This window comes from Mandrillus leucophaeus, unplaced genomic scaffold (genome assembly GCF_000951045.1).
Source record: "Mandrillus leucophaeus isolate KB7577 unplaced genomic scaffold, Mleu.le_1.0 Scaffold771, whole genome shotgun sequence".
NCBI lineage: Eukaryota > Metazoa > Chordata > Mammalia > Primates > Cercopithecidae > Mandrillus > Mandrillus leucophaeus.
The window spans coordinates 199088-212339 of NW_012108375.1; the positions used below are offsets into that span (position 1 = coordinate 199088).

The 13252-nt window shown below is 37.6% G+C and overlaps 1 protein-coding gene across 5 annotated transcripts in view; it reads right to left on the reverse strand.

Annotated features, from left to right (window-relative positions):
• Positions 1 to 13252, reverse strand: part of ERBB2IP (erbb2 interacting protein) — a 149987-nt gene that overhangs the window by 136170 nt on the left and 565 nt on the right. The gene's annotated exons all lie outside the window — the stretch shown is intronic.

The window sequence follows — 13252 nt, forward strand, 5'->3', positions numbered from 1 at the left end:
GCTGGGATTACAGGCATGAGCTACCATGCCCAGCCTGATTCAATTTATATAACATTTTTGAAAAGACAAAATGCAAGGGGTAAAGGGAATATAGGAGGGAGATGGGTGTAGTAGCAAAAACAAACAAACAAACAAACAAACCAAAAAAAAACCAGGTGATCCTTGGGATGACGGAACTATTCTGTATCTGACTACCAAAATTCCAATATCCTGGTTGTGAAATTATACTATAATTCTGCAAGATATTACCACTTGGGGTAACTGGATAAAAGAGACACAAGACCTCACTGTAGTAGTTCTTAAAACTGTATGTGAATTTATAGTTATCTCAAAATAAAAACTTAATTTCAATGAGAAATCTGAAGTGAAACATATTTATAAACTGGTAGTAGAGAGATCTGAATTTTAACTTTATTTTTATTTTAAAACGAAAATTAGCTAAGGCAACTAAAATATCCAGTAACAATTAGAAAACTACATAAAACAGTTTCTATATTTAAGTTTTAAACTGAATGGCTAAGCAGTTTTTAAATTATAAATCCAAAGACACTTTTTGAGAGAGGAGAAAAAGGGTGCAGTGTTTGAAATATGGCAGGCAACATGGACCCAAAACAAATTACCAGCACCATAAAGGAGCTCCTAGATCTCCATCAGGCTCATCCTGGATGAAGAAATTTATGTGAAAATGAGAAATGGCCAAGAACTTAAAAGCAGATTACAGGCATGTGATCAACATTTAAACAACGTTGGAAGAAACTGTGACTACTATAGAAACTGATGAAGAAACAGATAAAGAGATATATAAATCAATGAATATTCCTACATTCTTTGTCCATGGAGATAGTGTTATAGTAGTTGCCTTCCACTGACAGCCGGCTGAAACAAGGAATTTATCCTGTATAAAAAATACAAGACTTGGTACAATGGCCTATTTAAATGTGTAAGACATTCAAAAGAGAAACGTGCATACATTTTGAAATAAATGATTCCAGGATTCTTCCACTCCTGAACTGAGAAGATCCGCAGATAACTCACAACTTTCTAAGCTAAGAGGTATTTTTATTTTTCTCCAACTATTCCAATAAATGTGACCAAGATACCGAATTTTTTCAGTTCATTTGCTCCACTGTTCTTACAATTTCTTTTTTTCTTTAAATTTGATGTTTGCTTTTTGATTTAAAAAAAAAAAAAAAAACTATCAAGAGAGTAAAAATAAAACCCATAGAATGGGAGAAAATATTTGCAAATCATGTATCTAATAACAGACTAGTATTGAAAATATATAACTACTACAATTCAACAACTAAAAAACAACCCAATTCAAAAACAATGAAAGAATTTGAATAGTCATTTCTCCAAAGATATACAAATAGCCAACAAGGACATATGAAGATACTCAACATCTCTAATCATCAAGGAAATGCTAATCAAAACCATAATGAGGCCAGGTGCAGTGGATCACACCTGTAATCCCAAGACTCTGGGAGGCCAAGGTGGATCACATGAGCCCAAGAGTTCGAGACCAGCCTGGCAAACATGGTGAAATTCCATCTCTACTAAAAATACAAAAATTAGCACGGTGGCACATGCCTATAGTCCCAGCTACTTGGGAGGCTGAGGTGGGTGGATTGCTTGAGCATGGGAGGAAGAGGAGATTGCAGTGAGCCGAGACTGCACCACTGCACTCCGGCCTGGGTGATAGAGCAAACTCTGCCTCAAAAAAAAAAAGCAAAAACCAACAACCACCATGATGAGATACCACCCTCACACCCATTAGGACTGTTATTATCCAGGAAACAAAATAGCAAATGTTGGTGAGGATGTAGAGAAACTGTAACTCTTGTATACTTTTGGTGGAAATATACAATAGTATAGCCACTGTGGAAAACAATATGGTGGTTCCTAAAAATATATATATATATATATACACACGCACACACATATACACTAAACATAGAATTACCATATGAGCCAGCAATTCCGCTTCTGTGTATATATCCAAAAGAAGTGAAAACTGGGTCTCAAGGAGATATTTATCGACCCATGTTCATACAGCATTATTCACAATGGCTAAAATGTGGCATCCACCCAAGTGTCTACCCACAGATGAATGGATAAGCAAAATGTGGTATATACATACAATGGAGTATTATTTGATCTTAGGAAGGAAATTCTGACATATGCTAAAACACAGATGAACCTTGAGGACATTATGCTAAGTGATTTACGAGGTACTTAGAGTAGTCAAAATAATAGACACAGAAAGTTAAATGGTAGCTGCCAGGGGCTAGGAGGCTTTGGGAGTTATTATTTAATGTGTATAGAGTTAAAGTTTTGCAAAATGAAAAGAGTTCTGGAGATGAATAGTGGTGAAGGGTATACAATATGAATGTACTTAATACCAGTGAAAAATTCACTTAAAAATGGTTAAGATATCTTATTTATATTGTATCGCAATAAAAAAGCTCAGAAGAAAAATATATAAATCCAAAGAAGGGAAATTTTAAACACTGCGGGGAAGCTTTAGTGGAAATAATGGTACTTAAGTTGGACTTGATGGATGAATAGGATGTATAGAAAGAGGCCAACTAAGAGCTGTAGAACAATGACTTTAAAAAAGTAATGATGGGAGACCTTCTACTTTCATTTAAATCATTTCTCAGAATAAAAACACACCTACATTCAAATTTCAGTTTTCCAGAAATTGTGAACATGGATTACCAAATGTTGATAAACATTTTTAAAGAAGTGATAACTTTAAAAATCTGCTTCCAAAAATTCAATATGGGTAATTTCAACAACACTAATACATTATTCCCACATATGTTGTCAGTAAAAAAGTAATCTGATCTAAGGTAATGCAAGTGCCTGATTAGAGTATTCCCAATTCCTCCTTCTCATCCCTTCTAACATTCCTGTCATTCATTTCACTCATCCATAAGCTATAATCACTGAACAGATTGTTGCCATTATCAGCAACAATCATGTATACATTTATCAAAACCCACAGAATGTACAACACAAAGAATGAAGCCTAATATAAACAATGGACTTTAGCTAATAATAATGTATCACTACTGGCTCATCAATTCTAACAAATATACTGCATGAATGCAAGATGTTAGTAATAGGGGAAATGGAGAAGGAGGAGGGTATGGGAATTTTTTACACTTCTTAATTTTTCTGTAAACCTGAAACTACTCAAAAAACGTAAAGTCTATTTTTTTTTTTTTTTTTGAGACAGAGTCTCGCTCTGTCACCCAGGCTGGAGTGCAGTGGCGTGACCTCAGCTCGCTGAAGCCTCCGCCTCCTGAGTTCAAGCCTCCCGAGTAGGTAGGATTACAGGCATGCGCAATCACACCCGGCTAATTTTTGTATTTTTAGTAGACACAGGGTTTCACCACGTTGGCCAAGCTGGTCTCGAACTCCTGACCTCAAGTGATTCGCCTGCCTCAGCCTCCCAAAGTGCTGGCATTACACGCATGAGCCACCACACCCAGCCTTAAGTCTATTTTTTAAAAACTTGAGATCAGGAAGAATTACACACTACTCTAAGGATAAATCTTTCTCTGCAACTTCTTGGCTCAAATATTGATGTAAACTTTTTTTGTAAATTAAGCTGTATCCAGTTATTTCTAAACTAAAAAATAATTATCTATAACAAACTGGTGTCCCCCAAAAAGAGGGTGGAAAAACAGGTCTATCAACCCAGAATTTCCTCACTTACATGAGCCCAAAATTCTTTTTTTCTCTAACACCTATTAAAAATCTTTGGGAAACAGTATTACTCTAAAGAAACTGTATTCTTCAGAACATACCTAGGAAAATGCTGGTATAACGAAAAAAAAAAAAAACCCAACAGAGTCAGGAAATTTGGATTTGTTTTTCTAATCTGAGTTATGTCATTAATAAGCTAAATTACCTCCATATTTCACTTCTCCAACTGGTCTAACAGCTTCCTATTGTACTAATTAAAAAGAAAAAAAAAAGAGAGGGTACTCCAGTCTAGTCATAATGCAGTGATACAGTGAGTATGAGGAAAACATCAGTATTCTGGGGAGCACACCTATCATTTACACAAAATTATCTGTTAAATATATTACAAGAAAGAGGGCCGGATGTGGTGGCTCACGCCTATAATCCCAGCACTTTGGGAGGCCCAGGCGGACGCATCACGAGGTCAGGAGATCAAGACCATCCTGGCTAACACAGTGAAACCCCATCTCTACTAAAAACACGAAAAATCAGCCGGACGTGGCAGCGGGCGCCTGTCCCCCAGCTACTCGGGAGGCTGAGGCAGGAGAATGGCTTGAACCCAGGAGGTGGAGCTTGCAGTGAGCAGAGATCGTGCCACTGCACTCCAGCCTGGGCAACAGAGAGACACTCTGTCTCAAAAAATATATCTTACAAGAAAGGGTAAGGTTAAGGTCAATGAAACACATGGGACAAAAATAAACCTTTGGGTATAAGTAGTGACAAAGATCCTTTTCCTTGTCACACATTTACATGTTTATCATACATGTAAATTATATAGAGGTTACTATAATAATCAAATAAAGGCCCAAAATAACTGTCATTTAATGATATACATAATTACAGTCATCCCTCAGTATCTATGGGGGATTAGTTTCAGAACCCTCACATATACCAAAATCTGAGGATGCTCCAAGTATCCCTCACATAAAATGGCGTTGTATTTGTATATAACCTATGCACATATATACCTTAAATCATTTCTCCCATATACCTTAAATCATCTCTAAATTACTTATAATGCCTGAAACAATATAAATGCTATATAAATAATTGCTATATTGTTGTTTATTTGTATTATTCTTTATTGGTTTTTGTTTGTTTGTTTTGGAGATGGAGTCTCACCTTGTTGCCCAGGCTGGAGTGCCGTGATGCAGTCTCAGTTCACTGCAACCTCTGCCCCCCAGGTTCAAGTGATTCTTCTGCCTCAGCCTCCCAAGTAGCTAGGGACTACTATTAGCCACCACACCCGGCTAATTTTTGTATTTTTAGTAGAGATGGGGATTCACCATATTGGCCAGGCTGGTCTCGAGCACCTGACCTCGTGATCTACCCGCCTCAGCCTCTCCAAATGCCAGGATTACAGGCGTGAGCCACCATGCCCAGCTATTGTATTTTTTTAATTGATTTTCTTCTCAAATTATTTTCAACTCATGATTCGTTGAATTCATGAGTACAAAATCCGTACATATGTAACCTATGGATAAAGTGGGCCAGCTATATTACTGTACATCACACTAAATACTAAGCAGTTCAAAGAAAATGTTTATAATTAGTATTAATTTCTTAGAGATAAATAAACTAGTTCAGGAACAACAAGGTTCAAAAGGCCGTTCTCATATGACTGATGACACCTTCAAGGGGCAGAAGAAAAGTAAAAGGGAGCAATTTCCACTTAAAGAATCAGTTCTGGGCGGGCGCGGAGGCTCACGTCTGTAATCCCAGCACTTTGGGAGGCCGAGGCGGGAGGATTACAAGGTCAGGAGTTCGACATCAGCCTGGCCAATATGGTGAAACTCCGTCTCTACTAAAAATACAAAAACTAGCCAGGCATGATGGTGTGCACCTATAGTACCAGCTACTTGGGAGGCTGAGGCAGAAGAATCGCTTGAACCCAGGAGGCGGAGGTTGCAATAAGCCCAGATCGCACCACTGCACTCTAGCCTGGGCAACAAAGCAAGACTCCGTCTCAAAAAAAAAAAAAAACAGAACCAGTCTTAGCCAGGGCAACAGTGAGACCACATCCTGTGATCGCACCACTGACTCCAGCCTGAGTGACAGAGCAAGACCTGTCTCAAAAAAAACAAAAACAAAACAAAACAAAAAAAAGATGTATTCCTGCTCATGAATCTATCACTATACACCCAGAAAATACAAGCATATCAACTAAAATACTAAAAGCAATTTTTCAAAAGTCATCACTAGAGTACAGTAGATAATAAATATGAAACTCAACTGCTTCCTTTAAATAACCAGATAATACAATTGATGAAATAGCCTCATAAAAACAGAAGCTCTTTCCCTCCCTCCAAAATGTTTTTAGAAATAAATATAACAAAAATATAAGTTTCTTAAAAATAACAAATATGCGTATCAACAAGAAACACAGATATGACAAGATGAAAATCATAAATGCCACTAAAGGGCATCAAACATCAAATAAATGGGAAATCTATCTTCCTAGAAAGAGATATGCTATTGCAAAGTTATCAATTATCTTCTAAATTAGTCTACAAATGCAGACCCTCTCACTCAACATACCACCAAGAATTATTTTTAGAAGTTGACAAAAATGATGCATGTCCACTTGGAAAATTCCTTTAGAAGTAGAGTAACAAAGCAGCACTTCCAGGTATTAAATATACAATGAAGGGGAGGGAGGTCAAAATAGCATAGTATCATAAAAAACACAACAAATAAAAAAAGAAAATCCTGACATAGTATAAATATATTTGGGGATTTACTACTGATAAAGGCAGTTTTTTAGAGGTAAAATGATTATATATGAAAACCACAGCTGGGCGCAGTGGCTCACACCTGTAATCCTAGTACTTTGGGAGATTCGAGGTGGAAGGATCACTCAAGCCCAGGAGCTGGAGACCAATCCTGGCAACATAGTAAGACCTCTATTTCTATAAAAAATAGAAAAATTAGCTGGGCGTGGTGGCATATGCCTGTACTCTTAGCTACTCAGGAGGCTGACATGAAAGGATTGACTGAGGCCAGGAGCTCAAAGCTGCAGTGCAGTGATCATGCCACTGCACTGCATGGGCTGTGACAGAGCGAGACCCTTCTCCAAAAAAGAATAAAAAAGAAAAACACAACTGCGTCAAAATCACTGCACTCATACTGAAATTGAGCAATTATCTCCACAAATAACTTGTCCAATGTAAATAATAAAAATACTGGATTTCTTCCATCCCCCTTTCACAGTTGCCTCAAGAATTACTAAGAAATGAAACATTTCACCTAAATGTACTTTATCACAGAATTAAAACTTGCCCTTTTACAGTTTGGAATTTTATCCCTTTAGAAATACTTCAGAAATTAATTGAACTGCAGAGACTTCTGGCTCAAAATGTTTGAACAAATGTTTACCTTAACTTCCTCACATACATAACCTATGGAAACAAAACTAGTTCTCACTGTTAGAGATAAGTTACAAGTATGGAAAGGAAGGGGAATAAAAAAACAACTTAAGAGTGAACCTTGTGGTGCTGCATTAGAATTGCATAATAGAAATATGCAGATGCTCCTCGATTTACAATGGATTTACATTTGGACAAACCCATTATTTAAGTCAAAAGTATCATAGGCTGAAAATGCACTTAGTACCCCAATAAAACTCCTGGTAAAGTCAAAGTAGTATAAATCAGGGACCATTGTATATATTTATAGATATACAAATAAAAATAGATGTAAATATGTGTAAGTACATAAAAATATTTCCTAGCTTTACATATGAAGAGGGCCTGAGAGTAGCAATACCCAAAGAGCAACAATGAACACAAGCCCCCAGATCTTGGCTTCTAAGTACCATTTTCCACTAAAAACAATCAGGAAAAGTAGAAGATATGTTAGAACATCTAATTGTGCTAAAAGAAAAAAAAAAAAAAAAAAAGCAGTGCTCAAAAAAGGAAGAGATATCAAAAACAAAAAAGAAAATAAGCCAGGGGATTCTCATTGGCCAATCAAGAATAATTTGAGCACCAAAATAAATAATAATGGATTGTGTCCCTGTGAAGATAAACCTAGGTACATGCAAATAAGCAAATTCAAAATATGACAAAACAAAATATTTACATAGTTTGAAAGCACCTACCACAAAATATTAATTAATTACAAACAGGGAATGAATACCTTAAAAAGGGCAAGTCTGGCAGCCACAACTTTAATCACATTAAGTGAATACCATAACAGGACAAACTGAAATTGCCTGCCACCTGATAAGATGTAATAAGAAGAATGCAGCATCACTTTTATGATAGCCCTGCCGAAGATCTAATCATAAAAATCTAATCAAAGATCTAATCATGAAAAATATCGCACAAATGAAAATTGAGGGGTATTCTACAGAATAACTAGACCTGTTATCTTCAGATCTTCAAAAGTGCCAAGGCCTTGAAAGAAAAGAGAAAGAAATTATTCCAGATTGAAGGAGAATGAAGAGATGACAACAAAATGTAACACATGATTCTAAATTGGAATAGTTTGCTGTAAAAAACATTATTGGGATAATTAATGAGGTTCAGATGTTAGTAATATATTCATGTTAACTTTCTGATTTTGATGGTAATTATGTCATTATATGCAAGAGGATGTCCTTGTTTGTAAGAAATAAACATTAAAATATTTAGGGGTGACGGGCTGGGTGCGGTAGCTCACACCTGTGATCCCAGCACTTTGGGAGGCCGAGGCAGGGGGATCATGAGGTCAAGAGATCAAGACCATCCCAGCTAACACAGTGAAACCCCGTTTCTACTAAAAATACAAAAAATCAGCCAGGCATGGTGGCAGGCGCCTATAGTCCCAGCTACTCGGGAGGCTGAGGCAGAAGAATAGTGTGAACCTAGGAGGCGGAGCTTGCAGTGAGCCAAGATGGCACCACTGCACTCCAGTCTAGGTGACAGAGTAAGACTCTGTGTCAAAAAAAAAAAAAATGTAGCGGTGATGACAGGGCATCGTGTTAGTAACTTAGTCAAATGGTTCAGGGGAAAAAAAAGTTCAAACTTTTCCATATGTTGGTCATTGTTTCAGAAATTAAAATTTAATTTAAAAATATCTATAGCAGTGCTGAAAACCTGAGAAGGGTATACCTACAGATAAGAACAGAAAGGAATTTATAAAGAATACAAAGTAGATTGGGGTCGGGGAAATAACAAAATGCAATATACTTGAGGAACCAGATACCCAAAACAAGAAAGTGGCATCTCCAAAAAAGATGAGTTTTCTGAGCAAGAAGGATTAAGACAAGTATATACTAAGCAGTCAGCCAGAGAGTAAAACCATAGTAGAACACTGTGTAGCTAAAGCCTCTAGTACAGCTCTATGTACGTAGGAGGTGTGACACTTGGACAGCCTGAGTATGAAAAAAGAAGACTGCCTCCTGAGGAACAGTACGCACCTGTACCAAAAAGTCAAGCTATCCACATACCTTCAAAGAGAAACTCATTAAATATTTCTCCCTTTCCTCTTCTAAGCAATCACCAAAGCCAGAAGAAGGATTCATTGGGCTGGGAACATACATTTAAATAACCAATACAGTGGAGACTAGGTCATCAAATAAAACTTTGACTACCATGAAAATCTAGTATTGGAAGAAAACACAAAAAGCATGACAGATACACCAAAAGCACAGTAAGATCAATTTTCTGTACTATTAGTAGAATAAACAAAAGACAATGTTAAAAGAACATCTCAGAGATTAAAGGTTACATGTAGACCAAAAATAAAGCTAAAAAAACAAAATTGGGCCAGGTGCAGTGGTTCATGCCTATAATCCCAGCACTTTGGGAGACCAAGGAGGGAGGACTGCTTGAGACCAGGAGTTCAAGACCAGCCTGAGCAACAAAGCAAGAACCCATCTCCACAATAAAATAAAAACATTAGCTGGACATAGTGGTGCATGCCTGTAGTCTCGGCTGAAGGTGAGGTGACAGGACAGCTTGAGCCCAGGAGTTCAAGGCTGCAGTGAGCCGTGAGTATGCCACTGCACTCCACCCTGGGCAACACAGTGAGATCCTGTCTCAAAAAAATAAAAATAAAAATCAACTTCTATGAATAACAAGAATTCCTAGAAACTCTATTCCAAAAACAAGTAACAAAATAACTGAAAACAAATGAAAATCAAGTAAGTGGGCTAAAAGATCAAGCTTCAACACTCTCCCAGAATCCAATACGGACAAGAAAAAAATTAATTAATGAAAGTTCCATAAATCCCAACTTCCACCTAAGTTCTTGAAGTGCAGTTCGTAGGCCCTGGAAGTCCACAGTCTCTAGAAGTCCCTGAGACACTTTCAAGGAATCTTCCAGGTCAAAACTGTGTTTATAATAATATTGAGATGACATTTTTCCCTTTTCCATTATATTTACATTTTACACTGATGTTGCAAAACCAATGGTGGATAAAACGGCTAACACCTTTACAAGAATAAAGGCAATGCCTTCAAGCTGCACTAGCACCACTACATATTCCCAGGTTTATTTTTTATTTATTTATTTTTTTTTTTTGAGACACAGTCTTGGCTCTGCCGCCAGGCTGGAGTGCAGAGGCGCGATCTCAGCTCACTGCAACCTCTGCCTCCCGAGCTGAAGCAGTTCTCCTGCCCCCGCCTCCTGAGTAGCTGAGATTACAGGTGCCCGCCACCATGCCCGGCTAATTTTTTGTATTTTAGTAGAGACGGGGTTTCACCATGTTGTCCATGGTCTCGATCTTTTAACCTCATAATCTGCCCACCTCCCCCTCCCAATGTGCTGGAATTACAGGCGTAAGCCACCGTGCCCGGCCATTCCCAGGTTTATTTCTAAATGCCACTTATATCTTTAATAAAGGCATTTTGTTTCTGTATGCTACTGTATAATGAAATATGTCAACATTTCTTAAATATGTTTAACTCAATGAACCCATATTTTCCAAATGATCAAATGCACACTGTTACAAAATCATGAATGGGTAAAAGATTTATCCAAAGTACAAGATAAACTAATGGATTTTAAGGTAACAACAAGAAATAAAAAATTCACCGACATGGTCTCAGATTCAACACTGCCACAAACCTTTAAAAAAGTTACTGGTTACCAAATTTTGACATAACTACTTGTCAAATTTTGGTCTCAAAGAGTATCTACAATTATCTAAAACGAGTATGAAAATATTCCTCCCTTAGGCTGGGGAGGCCGAGGCGGGCAGATCACCTGAGGTCAGGAGTTCAAGATCAGTCTGACCAATATGGAGAAACCGCGTCTCTACCAAAAACACAAAATTAGCCGGGTATGGTGGACCATGCCTGTAATCCCAGCTACTCAGGAGGCGGAGGCAAGAGAATCGCTTGAACCCGGGAGGTGGAGGCTGCGGTGAGTGGAGATTGCACCACTGCACTCCAGGCTGGGTAACAACAGCAAACTCCCTCTCAAAAAAAAAAAAAAGAGAAAATCTTCCTCCCTTTTCCAACCAAATACCTGTATAAGACTGGATTTTGTTCATACACTTCAACCAAAAGAACATACTGTAACAGATGGAGTGAAGAAGCAGATTTGAGAATCGAGCTGTTTTCTATTAAGCCAAACATAAGAGACTTGCACAAATATAAAACATTGCCACTCTTTTTGCTAAATATTTTAGGGAACAATTATATTTTTATTAAAACAATGTTACATTAACGTGCAATAGCTTAGTATTTTCAAATAAATTAATTTTTTTTAATTTCTGTTTTGAGTCAAACCAAAAAGTTTGAGAACAACTGCCTTAGGGCTATTACTATTTCTTGTAATTATGCCATATTACAACAGAGTGAACCCTCCTACAGACAAATGAAATGTACAAGGCACTTAGCCTCAAAGTAAATTGTCCCAGATTACTTTCTAAGTTATTCAGTCATCTTTCCATTTTTCTATTGCTTCACTGTAACATCACAGGTCATAACTTCACAATGCTGTAAATGTACCTTTCTCACCCCTTCTGGGACACCTAAGAACCAAAAACAGTTCATTATGTACATAAGTAAATGGGCTCTGAATAATAATGGCCCTAAAAGTGAAGTCCCCAGACTCTGTTATACCTCTTTTGATTAAGGAGATAAGTTGTTACTTTCTAGTTTTTCTACTACATTCAATATGCTTTTAAAGCTATAATAACCTCCAGATAAGTAGAGTCTTATTAAGTGAATTTTTATATATTCTTCTTTTCTATTGTCTTCCACACTATCACTGAAAACCTGGGAAGGACTTCATTCGATGGTATCTGAAACAAAATTTGAAGTGACAAAAATAGAGTGATAGAGTACCACTGTGCTTATTTCATGAAATCAAAGATAATTTCAAATTTTTAGGGATTCTGCGACAGAAAAGACATCTAACTTGAAAGGTAGGACAGAGAGGAAAGTACAGAGAAGAAGGAACAGAGAAATAAATCTGTATGTTTTAAGAGGCCAAAAGTATAATAAAACAAGAAGATAGAGAGGATTACAAAGTCTTAATACATAAGAAGAAATAACAACCTGGTATTATCTTAACAGTTAATTTTGAGAACACTAAAGAGAAAATGGAAAACTGAGAAAACAAAGTATAAAACAAAGCAATGGCCAGGCGAGGTGGCTCATGCCTGTAATTCCAGCACTTTGGGAGGCCGAGACAGGCGGATCACGAGGTCAGGAGCTCGAGACCATCCTGGCTAACACGGTGAAACTCCGTCTCTACTAAAAATATAAAAAATTAGCTGGGCATGGTGGTGGGCGCCTGTAGTCACAGCTACTCGGGAGGCTGAGGCAGGAGAATGGCGTGAACACGGGGAAGGCGGAGCTTGCAGTGAGCCAAAAACTTACCACTGCACTCCAGCCTGGGCAAAAGAGCAAGAGTATGTCTCAAAAAAACAAAACAAAACAAACAAATGCACGCAATATACTGATGAATATAAAGTTAAAATACTGGCATGTACACTTAGTTGAAATGCAAGGGGGATATTCAGAATTAAATGGGCTGTTAAAATAAGATCCCATAAATTTTTTCTACTGTATGTTTTGAACAATTTTTTGAGGTGATAAACATAGACTAACACAGTTTGAAAAAGAGGGAAATGGCAAAATATAATTAAAAACGACCAGTTGAACACAGAAAAAATAGGCTAGGTAAATGAAGCTAACTATAAATATAGGAAGCTAAGGAATCAGAAGAGAAAGCTGAATAGTAGCTAGGTTTCTTTTTTACAATTAGGAAACCTAAGAAGAGGCAGCTAAAAGGTGAATCTGGAAAATGGGAGTTATCCATAAACCGGGCTCAGTGGCTCACGCCTCTAATCCCAGCACTTCAGGAGGCCGAGGTGGGCGGATCACCTGAGGTCGGGAGTTTGAGACCAGCCTGACCAACATGACAAAACATGTCTCTACTAAAAATACAAAAATTAGCTAGGCGCAATGGCGCGCACCTGTAATACCAGCTACTCGAGAGGCAGAGGCAGGAGAATCCCTGGAACCTGGGAGGTGGAGGTTGTGGAGAGTCAAGATTG